The sequence below is a fragment of the Adiantum capillus-veneris genome, chromosome 24 (genome assembly GCF_014529385.1).
Source record: "Adiantum capillus-veneris isolate H3 chromosome 24, ASM1452938v2, whole genome shotgun sequence".
Taxonomy (NCBI): domain Eukaryota; kingdom Viridiplantae; phylum Streptophyta; class Polypodiopsida; order Polypodiales; family Pteridaceae; genus Adiantum; species Adiantum capillus-veneris.
This window is the reverse complement of record NC_140954.1, coordinates 60,140,083-60,154,707: the sequence shown is the minus strand read 5'-3', so window position 1 is coordinate 60,154,707 and position 14,625 is coordinate 60,140,083. Positions and strand designations below refer to the sequence as shown.

The window sequence follows — 14,625 nt, the reverse complement described above, 5'->3', positions numbered from 1 at the left end:
GTGCCTTCAGGGAATTGTACTTTGCGGTGTAGATTTCCCACAGACTTCTCCTGCAATTTAGTGTCCTCCTTATCACACATCATATTCTCTTTTTCATCCTCTACTCTTGACCCCCCATTACTCTTCCTTTGTATACACACACGGCTAGAGAATCTTCCTAGACCTCTCTGTTAGGGAAAAACAAGGAGGTGCCAAGCAGAATTGCAAGCAACCTGATGTTATCCCATAGTCAGCAAGGAAAACCTGCAAACTCGACCCATACAGGAAGAATTCCTTGGAGAGACTCCATTGAATCATATATTGGTTCCCATGGCACCACACACATAGTGGTCCTATTAAATACTAGGGAGCCTTATTCTAGGATGTTTGACATGTTGGAAACCTCCTTGAATCTAACTGTGAAAAATTCCTTGGCAAGGTAATTGGTGTTTTCAAATGCCCCCCCCATGACCAAGAATCTACGGTCCTTAGATCCATTTGGATTAGCTCAAATATTTTAGGGACTCTCCCACTGAATCCAACCACAAGCGTAAACTAAGCTTGCATGGCTAGCTTATTTTTAATGAGTGTTGGTAGAATTGCATCAATGATAGCCTTTGCAACCTCCACTTGCTGCGATAGAGACTTCTTTAGAGCACTATAGGCTTGATCCCCCAGCCCTTTTTCAAGAATCCCACTGCATTTAGCTTGAGAGCAAGTCCTTTTGTTACCGATTTGGTCGCCTTCTAAGTGACTGTTTACTTTCTTCAACTCTGTTCAAGCCAAGCTTTAATATCCTTCAATTTATCATGGCCCCCATTTCTTGGTGACTCATCACCCGTGACTTTAGTATAGTCTTTGTGATTTGGGCTCTTCAAGATTCTTGCGAACGAGATGCCTGGTCGAAGAGTAGTAGAGACCGTGGATCCCTTGTTCACATTTGTATCAATCTACCCTTGGAGCAAACCGGCCTTAAGGGTCTTCACCCCAAAGTTGTATTCTTGAGCAGGTTGGGCTATCTCATTTCCGTTTTCTTTCCCCAAGAGGTCCTTGTCCTCCAAAAGATTATTATTGCTAGACTAGGACGGATTCCTTGTCCCACGATGTTCTTCAACATGACGTCATTAAACAATCGTGAATACGATTGTTCCCCTTCATCCATCAATGTTGTTCCATCAGTGGTGGACATTCTTCTGGCTATGAGCCTTTGCAAGAACATGATGATGTCCTCTTCATGGAGAGAGAGAGAGAGAGAGAAAATGAAATGAAATGAAATTCTATATCCTGAGGGATTCACCATGGAAAACTTACCGCACCACGTAAGTGCAAGGGAGGTATTTTTACAAGTTACATAAGCGTATAAGTTAGGGGCATGCCCCCAATAATTTATCTCCCAAGATTAAAAATAAGGGATGGGGGTATCATATTTATGGGAGGGGGAGTGAGAAAAGGGGCCGACCTTATCTCATGAGAACTTGATTAAGAAAAAGGGCTCCATTTGGTTTCCTTGCAACCCCTTGTTAATGAAACCATCTCTGAATATATGTTATATTTTTTTACTATTTGTCTTTGAAAGAAATCTAGTTGAGTGACATCTATAACACAAGGGATACCCATGCATCACATGCATATGGTGCCAATACTAACTATATGTTGTGTTGTTTCCATGGGTGCAGGTGAGGGTTACCTTCTCAACTATGGTTTTCAAATTAGTTCCTTGGCTTGAAGATGGCGGACTATTATATCTTTTGGCTCTCAATTTCAGTCAAAATCCATTTTACCCACCAAAACTTAAGTGTTACAGAGGGGGATTATGGACTATAAGCTCAGGGAAACCACCCCTAGTGAAGGAGTAATGAAGAGACTCTAAAAGCAAAGGTTGCTAAAGGTAACAAGCACTTAAGATAACAAGCGTTGAAGATAACAATAACCAATTCTGAGAGCAAGGGAGCATTGAAGATGAGCTTAAGGCCTGAGAACTTAAATAAAATGCGCTTAAGAAAAGATGCGCTAAAGATGAGCCCAAGGCTTGAGAACTAAAATAATATTTTCATACGAAAGTATGTGCTGAAGTAAAATACTAGCTTTATTATTATTATTATTTTAGTGCTTAGCATCTAGCATCCCTTGTCACCCTAAAGAGAATCTTAAAGCTTTAAACTTTTGTAACATTGATGTGTTACCCTACACAAAATCTTAAAGCTTTCAATTGTTGTAACATTGAAATTTTGTATCCAAATACTCAAAAAAGGGCTAGGTTTAATGTAATTTCACCTCCAAATTTTGAGATTTACCCCTAAATTCTAGATTTGAAAGTGAGAATGCCTACAAAGTCTAAAGAATCTAGTGCAAAAACCTTCAAATATAGTAAAAATCTACCTCTAGAACTTCTCATATGTAGGTTTTCCAAGTTTTTTGGGAAAATTATTGTGTATCTCAGTGCTCAAAAACACTTAGGTTTAGAGTAATCCCACCTATAAAATTTTGAATTTACCTTTAAATTATTGATTTAAAGGTGAGAACACCTATAGAGTTTAGAGAGATTTAGTGTAAAAGCCTTCAAATATAGTAAATTTTCCTCTAAATTTTATCTATGTAAGTTTTCCAAGTTGTTGGAAAAAAATATTGTGTATTTGAGTGCTTGAGAGAAACTTAGGTCTATTGTACTTCTAAATTTTGAATTTGAAGGTGACAAAACCTACAAACTTTAGAGAAATTTAATGCAATAGCCTTAAAATACAATAAAAATTTCACCTATAATTTATCGTATGTAGGTTTTTCAAGTTTTAATTTTTGGGAAAATTCTTTGTGTATCCAAATGCTTAAAAAAACCCTAGGTATAGTGTAATCCCGCATGCAAAAAACCTAGGTTTACAAATTTTGAGGTTTACCTCTAAATTCTATATTTGAAGGTGAAAAAACCTACAAAGTCTAGAGAAATTTATTATAAAAACCTTCAAATATAGTAAATTCATCTGTAAAATATTCTCATATGGAGCTTTTCCAAGTTATTGGAAAAAGTCTGAAACCTACAAAGTTTAGGGAAACATAGTGTAAAAACCTTCAAATATAGTAAATTTGCCTCTAAATGTCTCATACATAGGTTTTCCAAGTTTTTTTGAGAAAAAACGTTGTGTATTTGAATGCTAAAAAAAACCCTAGGTTTAGTGTAGCCCCATCTACAACTTTTGAGATTGACCTCTAAATTCTAGATTTGAAGGTGAGGACACATACAAAGTTTAAACAAATTAAGTGGAAAAAATCTACATCTAGAGTAATCCCACCTACAAATTTTGAGATCTCTGTCTAAATTCTAATTTGAAGGTAAGAAAACCTACAAAGTCTAGAGAAACCTCAAATATTCTAGATTTGAAAGTGAGAAAACCTACAAAGTTTACGGAAATTTAGTGTAAAAACTTTCAAATATAGTAAATTTTCCTCCCAAAGATATTGTATGTAGTTGTTTCAAGTTCCAAGTTGTATTTGGGTTTAGTGTAATCCCACCTACAAATTTTGAGATTCACCTCTAAACTCTACATTTGAAGGTGAGAAAACTAAAACAAACAAAGATTGGAGAAATTCAATGTAAAACCTTTGAATATATTAAATTTGCCTTTAAAATCGTATATGTAGGTTTTCCAAGTTTTAGGGAAAAGCATTGGATATCCAAGTGCTAAAAACAAGCTCGATTTAGTGTAATCTTGCATACAAATTTTGAGATTTACTTCTAAATTCAAATTTGTAGGTTAGAAAACCTACAGAGTTTAGAAAAACCTTGCTTTAGGTTATTCCCACCTACAAATTTTGAGCTACTTCTAAATTCATATTTGAAGATGAGAAGGCCTAGAAAGTTTAGAGAAACCTCCAAATTCTAGTTTGAACGTCAGAAAATCTACAAAGTTTAAGTAAAATTTAGTGTGAAAACCTTGAAGTATAACAAAATTTTCCTCTAAAATTTCTCATATGTAGGTTTTCTAAGTTCTTTTATGAAAAAGCAAAGAAAGACCTAGGTTCTTGAGATCCCACCTACAAATTTTGAGATATACATCTAAATTCTAGATTACCTACATTGCTTAAACAAATTTAGTAACAAAAACCTAGGCTTAGTGTAATCCCACCTACAAATTTTGAGACCTACCTCAAAGTCCTGATTTGAAGGTGAGAAAACCTACAAAATTTAGGAAAATTTAGTATATAGACCTTCAAATACAACAAATTTACATTTAAAATTTGTCGTATGTACGTTTTCAAAGTTTTCAAGAAAAGCATTGTGTATTCAAGTGCTACAAAAAACCCACCTACAAAATTACTAGAAAATCCACAATGTTAGAGAAACCTCAAAATTCTAAATTTGAAGGTGAAATATTCTTCAAAGTTTAGGTAAATTTATGGTAAAAATCTCAAAATACATTAAATTTACCTCTAGAATTTATGATACATAGGTCTTTCGAGCTTTTAAGAAAAAGCTCGAAAGACCACCTATTTAAGCTTATTGTAATCCCACCTACAAATTTTGAGATTTACCTCAAGTTTCTACATTTGAAGGTGGGTAAACCTACAAAGTTTAAAGAATTTTAATGTAAAACCTTAAAAATAGTAAATTTTTCTCTAAAAGTTCTCATATGTAAGTTTTCCATGTTTTTGGGAAAAGTAATTCTTTCCATGTTTTTTGTGTGACTTCCTAGAAAAATCCCCTAATCTTAATTTTTCCATGTTTGTTTCCATGTGCAATTCTTCTCTAAAATTTTGAGATTTACTTCTAAATTCTAATCTGAAGATGAGAAAACCTACAATATTTAGAGAAACCTCAATACCTGCAAACTCTAGAAAAATCAGGGATGGAAATTTAGAGAGCTTTTTGAGGAATCTTTTTAGGGAGCTTTTTTCTTAGTTTTTACTTGTAGGAGAAAAAATAAAAAATAGCTTCCTAGAAAGCTCCCTCAGAAAGATCACTCATGGATAGAGCTTCAAGAGGAAGCTTTCTCCCTTCTCTCTCTCTCTCTCTCTCTCTCTCTCTCTCTCCTTCCTTGTGGAATGGCCTCTGTGCGTCGTTCGGATACAACCACCTTTAAGGGGTTTATATACATATAAAGAACATATATATGTATATATATACACAGACACACACACACATATATGTATATGAGAGAGAGAGGGGGATAGAGAGAAATATATATATATATATATATATGGATGCGTTAGATGACATTATATGATCACACGGATATCGTGACGTCGTTATTAAGAGGATATCCTCAGGGAGAATAGTGCAAGGGCCAAGGCTCGATTATGGGGAACCCACAAGGAAGAACGAAATAATGATTTGGTGCGGTTCTTGATGAAAATATATCCTTGGTCGGTGTTTAAGGAGGACAAGGAAGGATGGGAACGAGGAGGCTGCGAGACGGTCGACAATATTGAAGACGTGGACAATGTCGATAGTGTCAATCTACATATATATACGTGTGTGTCTATATACACAATAATTTATATATATATATATATATATATATATATATATATATATATATATATATATATATATATAAACCCCTTAAAGGGGGTTGTAGCCGAACGACACGCAGAGGGGACAATAACATCTTGTGGAATGGCCTCTGCACGCCGTTCGTTTACAACCCCCTTGAAGGGGTTTATATATATATAAAGAACATGTATATACATATATATGTACACACACACATGTATAGGAAAAAATCTTTCAAAGTTTAGGAAAATTAAATACATTAAATTTGCCTCTAGAATTTATGATCCATAGGTTTTCTAATCTTTTGGGAAAAAGAATTGTGTATCTAGTTTTATAGTAATATAGCCTACAGAGTTTAAGATTTATATTAAATTCTACATTTGAAGGTGCGTACACGTGAAAAGTTTAGAGAAAATCAATGTAGAACCTTCAAAACTGTAAATTTTTCTCTAAAATTTCTCGTATGTAGGCTCTCCAAGATTTTGGAAAAAGCGTTGTGTATCCAAGTCCAAAAAAATACCTTGATTTACCCTTAAATTCTAATTTGAAGATGAGAAAACCTACAAAGTTTAGAGAAAGCTCAAAGCCTACAAAGTCAAAAAAAAAAACCGAGGATGAGAATCGAGAGAAATTTTTTAGGAAGCTTTTTTCTTGATTTTCACTTGCAGGAGAAAAATTTAAAAAAAGTGTCCCCTCGGTGTGTCATTTGGCTACAACCCCCTTTAAGGGGTTTATGTATACATAAAAACCATATCTATATATATATACACACACACACATACATATATGTTCTTGCTCTCTCTCTCTCATGCAACAAGAGAGAGAGAGGGTAGAGAGAGATAGATATAATTTGATATATTTATTTATTTACATATATAATTACGTATACCTCTGCTTAGAAAAAGCTTGGTTTAGTGTAATGCCATCTACAAATTTTGAATTTACTTTTAAATTTTTATTTGAAGATGAGAAGACCTACAAAGTCTAGAGAGTATGTATGATACGATTTTGCTTGCTTTTATTTTAGAGAAATCTAATGCAATTTTGTTTCACTCTCAAGAGAGAATCTATACTCTTTATAATGTAGTTTGAAATTTTCAATAGGGTGTCCTGGTTCATTTGAAAAAACACCTTACAAAACATCTAATCTACAATACAAAAGTAAAAGGTAAGATTGTAAGAAATGAGAGCCTTTGCAGAATGTAAGAACGGACAAGTCTTTTCAAATGTACAGTCAAAGACTTTGTATTCTACATAAAATAAATGTTGAAGTTTGATTCCACATAACAAAAATGGGATAAATTTAGTGGAGGTTTTGTTACTTAATGGGAATTTACTTTTTGAAGATATAACAAGAAAAGAAGAATTTAGTGAATTTTTTTTTGTTCAATGGAAATGTAATTTTTGAAGATATATTTGGTTTTATCTTTTCAGGGGGCTTTTTCCAAGACCAATATTGATATGTTTTAGAAAATTTTGGAAGTATGTATTTTTTTAAAGAGCTTGAAAAAAAGAAAAAAGCTCGCCTAACATCGACTTGGAACTGTGTCGCTTTGAGGACATGCATGACATGCAAATGCAGGGGTCGTTATCCACATTGTTGACCATGAATGTGTGTGTGTGTGTGTGTGTGTGTGTGTGAGAGAGAGAGAGAGAGAGAGAGAGAGAGAGAGAGAGAGAGAGAGAGACCACCTCATTGCTTGTGTGTGTGTGTGTGTGTGTGTGTGTGTGTGTGTGAGAGAGAGAGAGAGAGAGAGAGAGAGAGAGAGAGAGAGCATTGCATGTGTGCATACACATGTACATTTATGAGGGGGAGAGAGAAAGAAAGATTTTACCGTTGAGATCACAAACTTTTCAAATTTTCAAGATATTATTTTTTGACATTAGTATATTTTTAAAAGGATAGCTAAAGTTTTTCACCCGTAGAAAATGGATAAAATGCTCGACAAAGACCAACCCGCGCATTAACTCCCCAAATCGGTAGAGAGATTTCCAAGTTGATGGACCTTTTACCAATTCTTGGATATTTTATTCTTTTTATTTTTAAAAGTTAACATGTGGGCCATGCTTTAAAATCTATAAATTCCTTAAATTTTGGCAAACGAGGGTCGCAATCTAAAATCAATGAGAGAGAGAGAGGGAGGGGAGAGAACAATTTTTTAGTGTTGTATTTAATGTATTGAAATGCAAAGTCCAACAAATGACGCTGGAGGAGAGAGGAAGACATAATAAAATGTTTGCTTGTAGGAACAATTTAAAGTGACTTTAAAGTTTACAAGACAAGTCTTTAACAAAAGTGAATATCTATGGGGAGGAGGAGGAGAGAGAGGAGAGAGGAAGATATAATAAAATTTTTGCGTGTAGGAACAATTTAAAGTGACTTTAAAGTTTACAAGACAAGTCTTCAACAAAAGTGAATATCTATGAGAGAGAGAGAGAGAGAGAGAGAGAGAGAGAGAGAGAGAGAGAAAGAGAGAAGAATTTTTTTTTTAATGCCATCGGAACAATCCCAAAAGATATGTCTCACAACATGGGTAAGAATAAACTTATTTCTGTTTCATCTTCTCTCTCTCTCTCTCTCTCTCTCTCTCACACACACACACACACACACACATAGTCACGTACACACATGTTTTGATAAAAGGAGAATCATACACACACACACTCACACGTACACACACATTTTGATAAAAGGAGAATTTGAAATGTTGTAGGAACATCCAATGAGATCTCTAAGATCTATCCGATGGTAGAGAGAGAGAGAGAGAGAGAGAGAGAGAGAGAGAGAGAGAGAGAGAGACCATAGCCATCTATACTTTTCTTTTCCAAAAAATGAGAAAAAGAAGTTCGCTTCTCCTTTTTAAATGTCCACCTGGGATCGTAACTTCAACTAGAGGGTTTGGAGGGGGGGGAGGAACAAGGGGAGCATAGAAACTTTAAATGTCATAGTTACTGTATTGGCCTTAAGACCTATGTGACAAATCTTTCCTTCAAGCATAAATATATGTGTGTGTGTGTGTGTGTGTGTGTGAGGGCTCGGAAAAAGATAGGTTTTCTTTATTCAAAGCCTGTTCAAAATGAAAAATGGCCGGCTCAAATTTGGGTAAGAAGGTTCTCAATCCAATTCAAATTATGGAATTTTTAGTTATAATTTGAGATTTGTGGTGCGAGTATGTGACCCTAATTTTGCAAGCACGTCGAATTAGGGGGAATCTGAGGAGATCCGCTGCTTTGGAGAAGGCAAGTGTGTCCAAACTTCAAAGTGAAGACAAAAAGGAGGAGTCGGCAAGTCGTTGACATGGAGTGCAGATGTCGGGTTAAGGTTCTTTTTTAATCCTGATTAAATTGTCAAGATTTTCCTGGGTGTTGTAGATGGCGGACATGCAAGGAGAGGAGACGAGTGAAAGCAGTCCAGGCAGGTTGCAGACGTATTGGCGAGCCGCAACAACACCAAGGAGGGAGTGAAACTACGGTGATTGGCCTTTGTGTGTGTGTGTGTGCATCAATGATGTGATCTGAGCTGCGAACACTGAACTATGTGTGTGTGTGGAGGGGACAAACCAGTGGGGGGGGGGGAGAGAGAGAGAGAGAGAGAGAGAGAGAGAGAGAGAGAGATTTCCACTATCGCACACGCTTATGGTGATGCATGCAGTTGAGAAAAGGCGAAACGTGCATTCGAGGGTTGGCAAATTGTTGTCGCAAGAGGCAGGCAGGCAGAGAGGAATGCCGATGGACTGGAAACTCAGCACTGGAAGGGGGGGAGACAGTGGCCGATTTGCCTTCCGCCATGGTGGTGCAGGGTGTGTGGGAACGCATGAAGTCCTCAATTTTCCTTTTGCAAGAGAGAGGGGGTGGGAATCTTGGCCGCTAATTAATTAATGGGTTCAACATTGACCCAATATATGTATGCATTATAATATGAGATTTGTGGTGAGATTATCGCCCTTTAGAGTTAGTCAGCTTATAGTGTTCCGCTTGGAAGAGAAGATAGCTTTATGAGAATAGAGGCATTTTTTCCTTGGCCACAACAATGCGCGGGTCACATACTGGTTGATATTTAAGAGTTAATTGTAAGGGGAGGATGTGTTGGAGAAGGGAGCGAAAGATGTGCTAGAAAGCAAAGGCATGCGTAGCTCAAAATAGACACAAACCATGCAGCTAGGCACTGGTTGAGAAGGAAGTCAGGCATTTTTTTCATAGCTAATGGGTCACGTAGAGAGCAAGGACACGACGATGGTAGGATGGTTACCGCAGAAAGATCTTGGATATGAACGCCAATGTTCATGTTCAATTGTGGCTCGTGTTGGGTGGTTTTGTCTTCAAACTACAAAGACAAAAGAGGTCTTAAGGAATTTGGCAAAGATTTTGTCTAATAATGCAGAGGCGGGCATTAGATTAGAGAAACTTGCAAATTCTAGATTGAAGGTGAGAAAATCTACAAAGTTTGAGTAAAATTTATTGTGAAAACCTCCAAGTATAACAAATTTTGCCTCTAAAATTTCTCATATGTAGGTTTTCTACGTTCTTTGTGTATCAAAGTGCTAAAAAAACACCTAGGGTTAGTGTAATCCCACCTATAGATTTTGAGATTTACCTCTAAATCCTAATTTGAAGGTGGGAAACCTACAAAGTCTAGGAAAATTTAGTGTATAAACCTTCAAATGCAGCAAATTTATCGTATATACGTTTCGAAAGTTTTGGGAAAACCATTGTGTATCCCACCTACAAAATTTGAGATTTACTAGAAAATCTAGGATGTTAGAGAAACCTCAAAATTCTAGATTTGAAGGTGAAAAACTCTACAAAGTTTAGGGTAATATAGTCTAAAAATCTCAAAATATAGTAAATTTGTCTCTAAAATTTATCATACATAGGTTTTCCAAGTTCTTTGGGGGAAAGGCATTGTGTACCGGAGTGCTCCGAAAAAACCTAGGTTTAGTGTTATCTCACCTACATATTTTAAAAGTCACGTCCAAATTCTAGATTTGAAGGTGAGAACATCTACAAACTTTAGACAAATTCGGTCAAAAATCCTTCATATATAGCAAATTGACTCTAAAGCTTCTCATATGTTGTTTTTCCAAGTTTTTTACCAAAAGCGTTGTGTATTGGAGTGCCCAAATCAAAGCCAAGTTTAGCGCTATGACACATATAAATCTTGAGATTCATTTTTAAATTCTAAGTTTGAAGATGACAAAACCTACAACATTTAGAGGAAAATCCTTTAAATATAGTAAACTTGCCTCTAAAATCTCTCATATGTAGGTTTTTAAACTTTCTGGTAGAAAGCATTGAAGGGCATGAGGGCCAGGAATCTAGCACACAAAAAGGCAATCTCTTAAAATATAACCATAGCAGGGACCAATTATGTAACATCTGAGTGTGAATATCTCGGTGCCACTTTTTGATACACACTATTATAGAGAATCGTATCGATCTTGGCCTGTGAAGGGTTATTTTCTCCAAGATTTATGTTGCAGCTCCAGACGGCTAGGGATTGCACCCCTGTATGCCTAAAATGCGGTAGCACACTAAAAATCCACCCGTCAATGGTGTAAAGGTTGTTAAATAGGGGATTCTACCCTATTTGTATGCTAGTGCTTGAAGAAAACTGAGGGATCCCTAACTCCGAGCAAGATTTTTCGAGCAATCTCTAAACCGAGCAAAAGAGCAAGCTACAACAACAAAAAACTAAGGAGCTCTCTTAATTTTTGACAAACCAAGGGAGCTTTTGAGGGGATTTCAATATTTTGTTGTAGCTTATGTACACACATAAAGATACTAGCAATTTTGCCCAAGCATGAGTTTTACAAACACTTTTAATTGTGTCCATTCTAGAGACCTCTGTCTAAATTCTAGTCCAATTCGAATTGTGTAAAGCTAGAAAGCCCTTTCTTAGAGTAGTGGTAGAACGCTCCCATAAAAAAGGGGTAGGCTGATGGCAAGGTGACTCTTTTGACATGAAGGAGAAGGATGGGGAAGGTGGTGGAGAAGGCCCACGTTCCCCAAGTCCACCACCTTCATCTTCATATCAGGCCCTTTGGAATTTTTGTGTGTGTGTGTGTGTGTGTGTGTGTGTGTGTGTGTGTGAGAGAGAGAGAGAGAGAGAGAGAGAGAGAGAGGAGAGAGAGATATATCCCTCTAAATTCAAGGGACATGTGCGTGGTGTCGCATAGAACACGTGCATGCTTGAGATGGATCACGAAAAAATTGACCCTACAAAATATTGCCTCGCCAGGGCTCACTCAAGCCTCACAGCTAGGCCGTTGGCTATTGATGCACTATCGGTGTCCAATTGCAGGGCCCCACAATTAGCTGTGCAATTTCTTGATCTCGGTTGGCTGTAAGTGACGAACTCTCGAAGGGGAGGTCGTAATAAGCAATGTACTCTCCACTTGTTGTTTGGGCAGGCCTCCTGATAAGCTTCCTTTTGGGCTTGTAAAGGAGAAATCCTTAATGGGTGTGGAGGTTAAGGGGAGGCAACAATTGAAGGAGAGGGTGAGAGGGGGGCCTCCAACAGAGGAGGCAGTTTCAATCTTGCATTTGGTAAGGTCAAGAATGGTGAATATGGGAGCTGCATGCACATGACCTGTGGTGATGGAAAGCGCTATCAGTGAAAGCACAAGGGACAAGCTTCGGAGATGATCTCTGCTCTTTTCTCTCATTTTCCCCATTGGAGATATTGGGCTCTATGCTAATTGGAAAAGTGGAGGCAGAAAAGGGAGGTTAATCGTTGGGGGAGGTCTGCAGGGAATTTTAGGCTAAAGCAGAGAGCTGCTGCTGAGGGGTAGCTCAAATTTGTTGGGTGGTTTTGTAGAGGTGCTGGCTATAGAGGAAAAAGGGAAGGAGAATCGATACTAGAGGAGATGGGACAGCTCTCTCCCTCTCTTCTCATGAGCTGTTACGCTAATAATAGCGAAAGCAAGAGAGGAGAGGAGTGCTTTGGTACTGGCAGGAGCTGTAGACTCGGTGTAGAGAAGATGGAGACGGAGTGCAGGCTTTATTGGCTCGACATGAGGGGCTTCTTTATACTCTCCCGTCCCACTCTCGATCGAAACGCATTTGGAAGGTTGGCGAACGGAAGTCTACAGTGAGAGAGAAACGTAGAGAGAGAGGGAGAGAGGGAGGAGGCAAGTTTGCAACTATGAGCGAGTGATCAGAGAGGGAGGGAGGCAAGTTGGCAACTTATAATAAACGTAGTGCTGTGTGAATATGTAGCTAGTAGGCAGTGCTGTGTGAATATGTAGGCAGCATGAATATTTGTAGGATCTTGAAGATAATGATTATTATTTCAAACGTGCCACCTCTCAAATCATTTGCAAAGGCCGCGGTGGTTGCAACAAGTTATGTAGCTGAGGATGCACAACGGCACGTGGTTGTTGCGGTCATTGCTGCAAAAATGGGACTCGATGATTTGGTGCAGAATCATTTGCTGAGGGCGCACAGAGGGGTGCAATTGTTGTTACAAGTTATGTAGGTGAGGAGTATGCACAACGGCCTATAGTCATTGTAATCGTTGCTACAAAAGGGGAATCGTTTGTCAAGGGCAAAGAATGGCGTGTGGCGGTTGCATGCCGCCGTTGACTCCCATTTCAATGGTTCTGGAGTTGAAAACAAAGACATGGTGGGTGAAGGTGCTTTAACCATTACTCTCATTGCCGAGAGCCTCGTGTCCAATCCAGCACGGTGACTTGAAAGCTGATACCATGATTTGCTTCTGTACTTGCTCTGCAGGGAGTGCACACTGGCATACAATGATGTGTAAACGTTATTTTTGAAACAATCTACTTTATTTTTGTTGCAAACAAGAGTGGAGATGGGACTGCAGGAAGCATATCAAGTGTGTGCACAACATTGATCGCCCTTGATAATTTGCAACCTTGATAATAAGGTGTAAACAGATCAAACAAGTGTTTTGAATGCTTCATAAGCCTTCCTTGTGACTCCCCAACCTTCACCAGTCTACCATGTTGGGATGCTCCATCATCATGGCTAATCTCATAAGATCCATCACTCATTAGCACCAGCCAATCAAAGTTATCTGTTATAGCGGCTTATAATAAATGCAGCTATTGTTTGTGAGATAGACTCCAAGCATTGTCCCTGATCCACAGCCTGCTCTACACCATCGTTGTCAGCAAGACGTAATCTCCATCACTCTCTCTCTCTCTCTCTCTCTCTCTCTCTCTCTTCTCTCTCTCTCTCTCTCTCTTCTCTCTCTCTCTCTAGCACCGCGTGCCAACGCGCACATCTTAAGGTAGTTCAAAACTTCAAGGGCAGGTTCTCTCTCTCTCTCTCTCTCTCTCTCTCTCTCTCTCTCTCTCTCTCTCTCTCTCTCTCCCCCCTCAATTTATGGCCGTTCAATGCAGGTTCAACTCTCCTTGTCTTAAGGTCTCTTGGAAGTTGGGATAGTTTCCTACGACATTAAAATTCTCTTCTTTTAGCTTCTCAATCGTGGTAGATTGGTTATGCCATTTTCCTCTTGAATAAAAGGTCTTGAGTTCAACTCTCCTTGTCGATTCCGAAAAATGTGTCTCAACTTAAAATCATGTCGTTTTCAATTTCAAAAATGTCGGTTGAGAGCACGAGGAAAAGGAGAAATTCCGCCCCAAAATAGAGAAAAATAGTGCAAAAACCCAAAAAGATAACCTAATTTGCTAAAATCTCTTGGCAAATTCAAGGAAACGAATTTTGTATATTTCAAAAAATGATTTTTTATGAACACTTATGAGCATCTACAAGCCTAAACATGGTGCCTATGGCCATCAAGTCCCTAATAGCTTTGCAAGGAAGTGACCCATTCATCCTTAGTCGATTTAAGAGGATCCATGGGGTAATAAGTTTGTACTTTGGAACTTCAGAAAGAAGCTTATCATAAGTAACCTCATCAAACAAAACCATAATATTGTGGACCTTCTCCTTCTGCTTTCCCTTGCTCCATTTCTTCTACTTCTGTTTGCCCAATGCCGCCTCCTCCGTTCTTTCTCTATATCTACCGCTGCACACTGACGTGCATTCTTGAAGGCAATTTAGATGGAAACCAAGTGTTGCGGCAAAAACGTTGCCGAACACACAACCGCCATGAGAGCCTCTCTCTCTCTCTCTCTCTCTCTCTCTCTCTCTCTCTCTCTAGCACCACATGTCGACGTGCACCCTTGAGG

At 38.1% G+C, this 14,625-nt stretch overlaps 1 pseudogene; it reads right to left on the bottom strand.

Annotated features, from left to right (window-relative positions):
* Positions 1-11,775: 11,775 nt before the first annotated feature.
* Positions 11,776-12,138, bottom strand: LOC147426445 (uncharacterized; annotated as a pseudogene).
* Between the last annotated feature and the right edge of the window lie 2,487 nt (positions 12,139-14,625).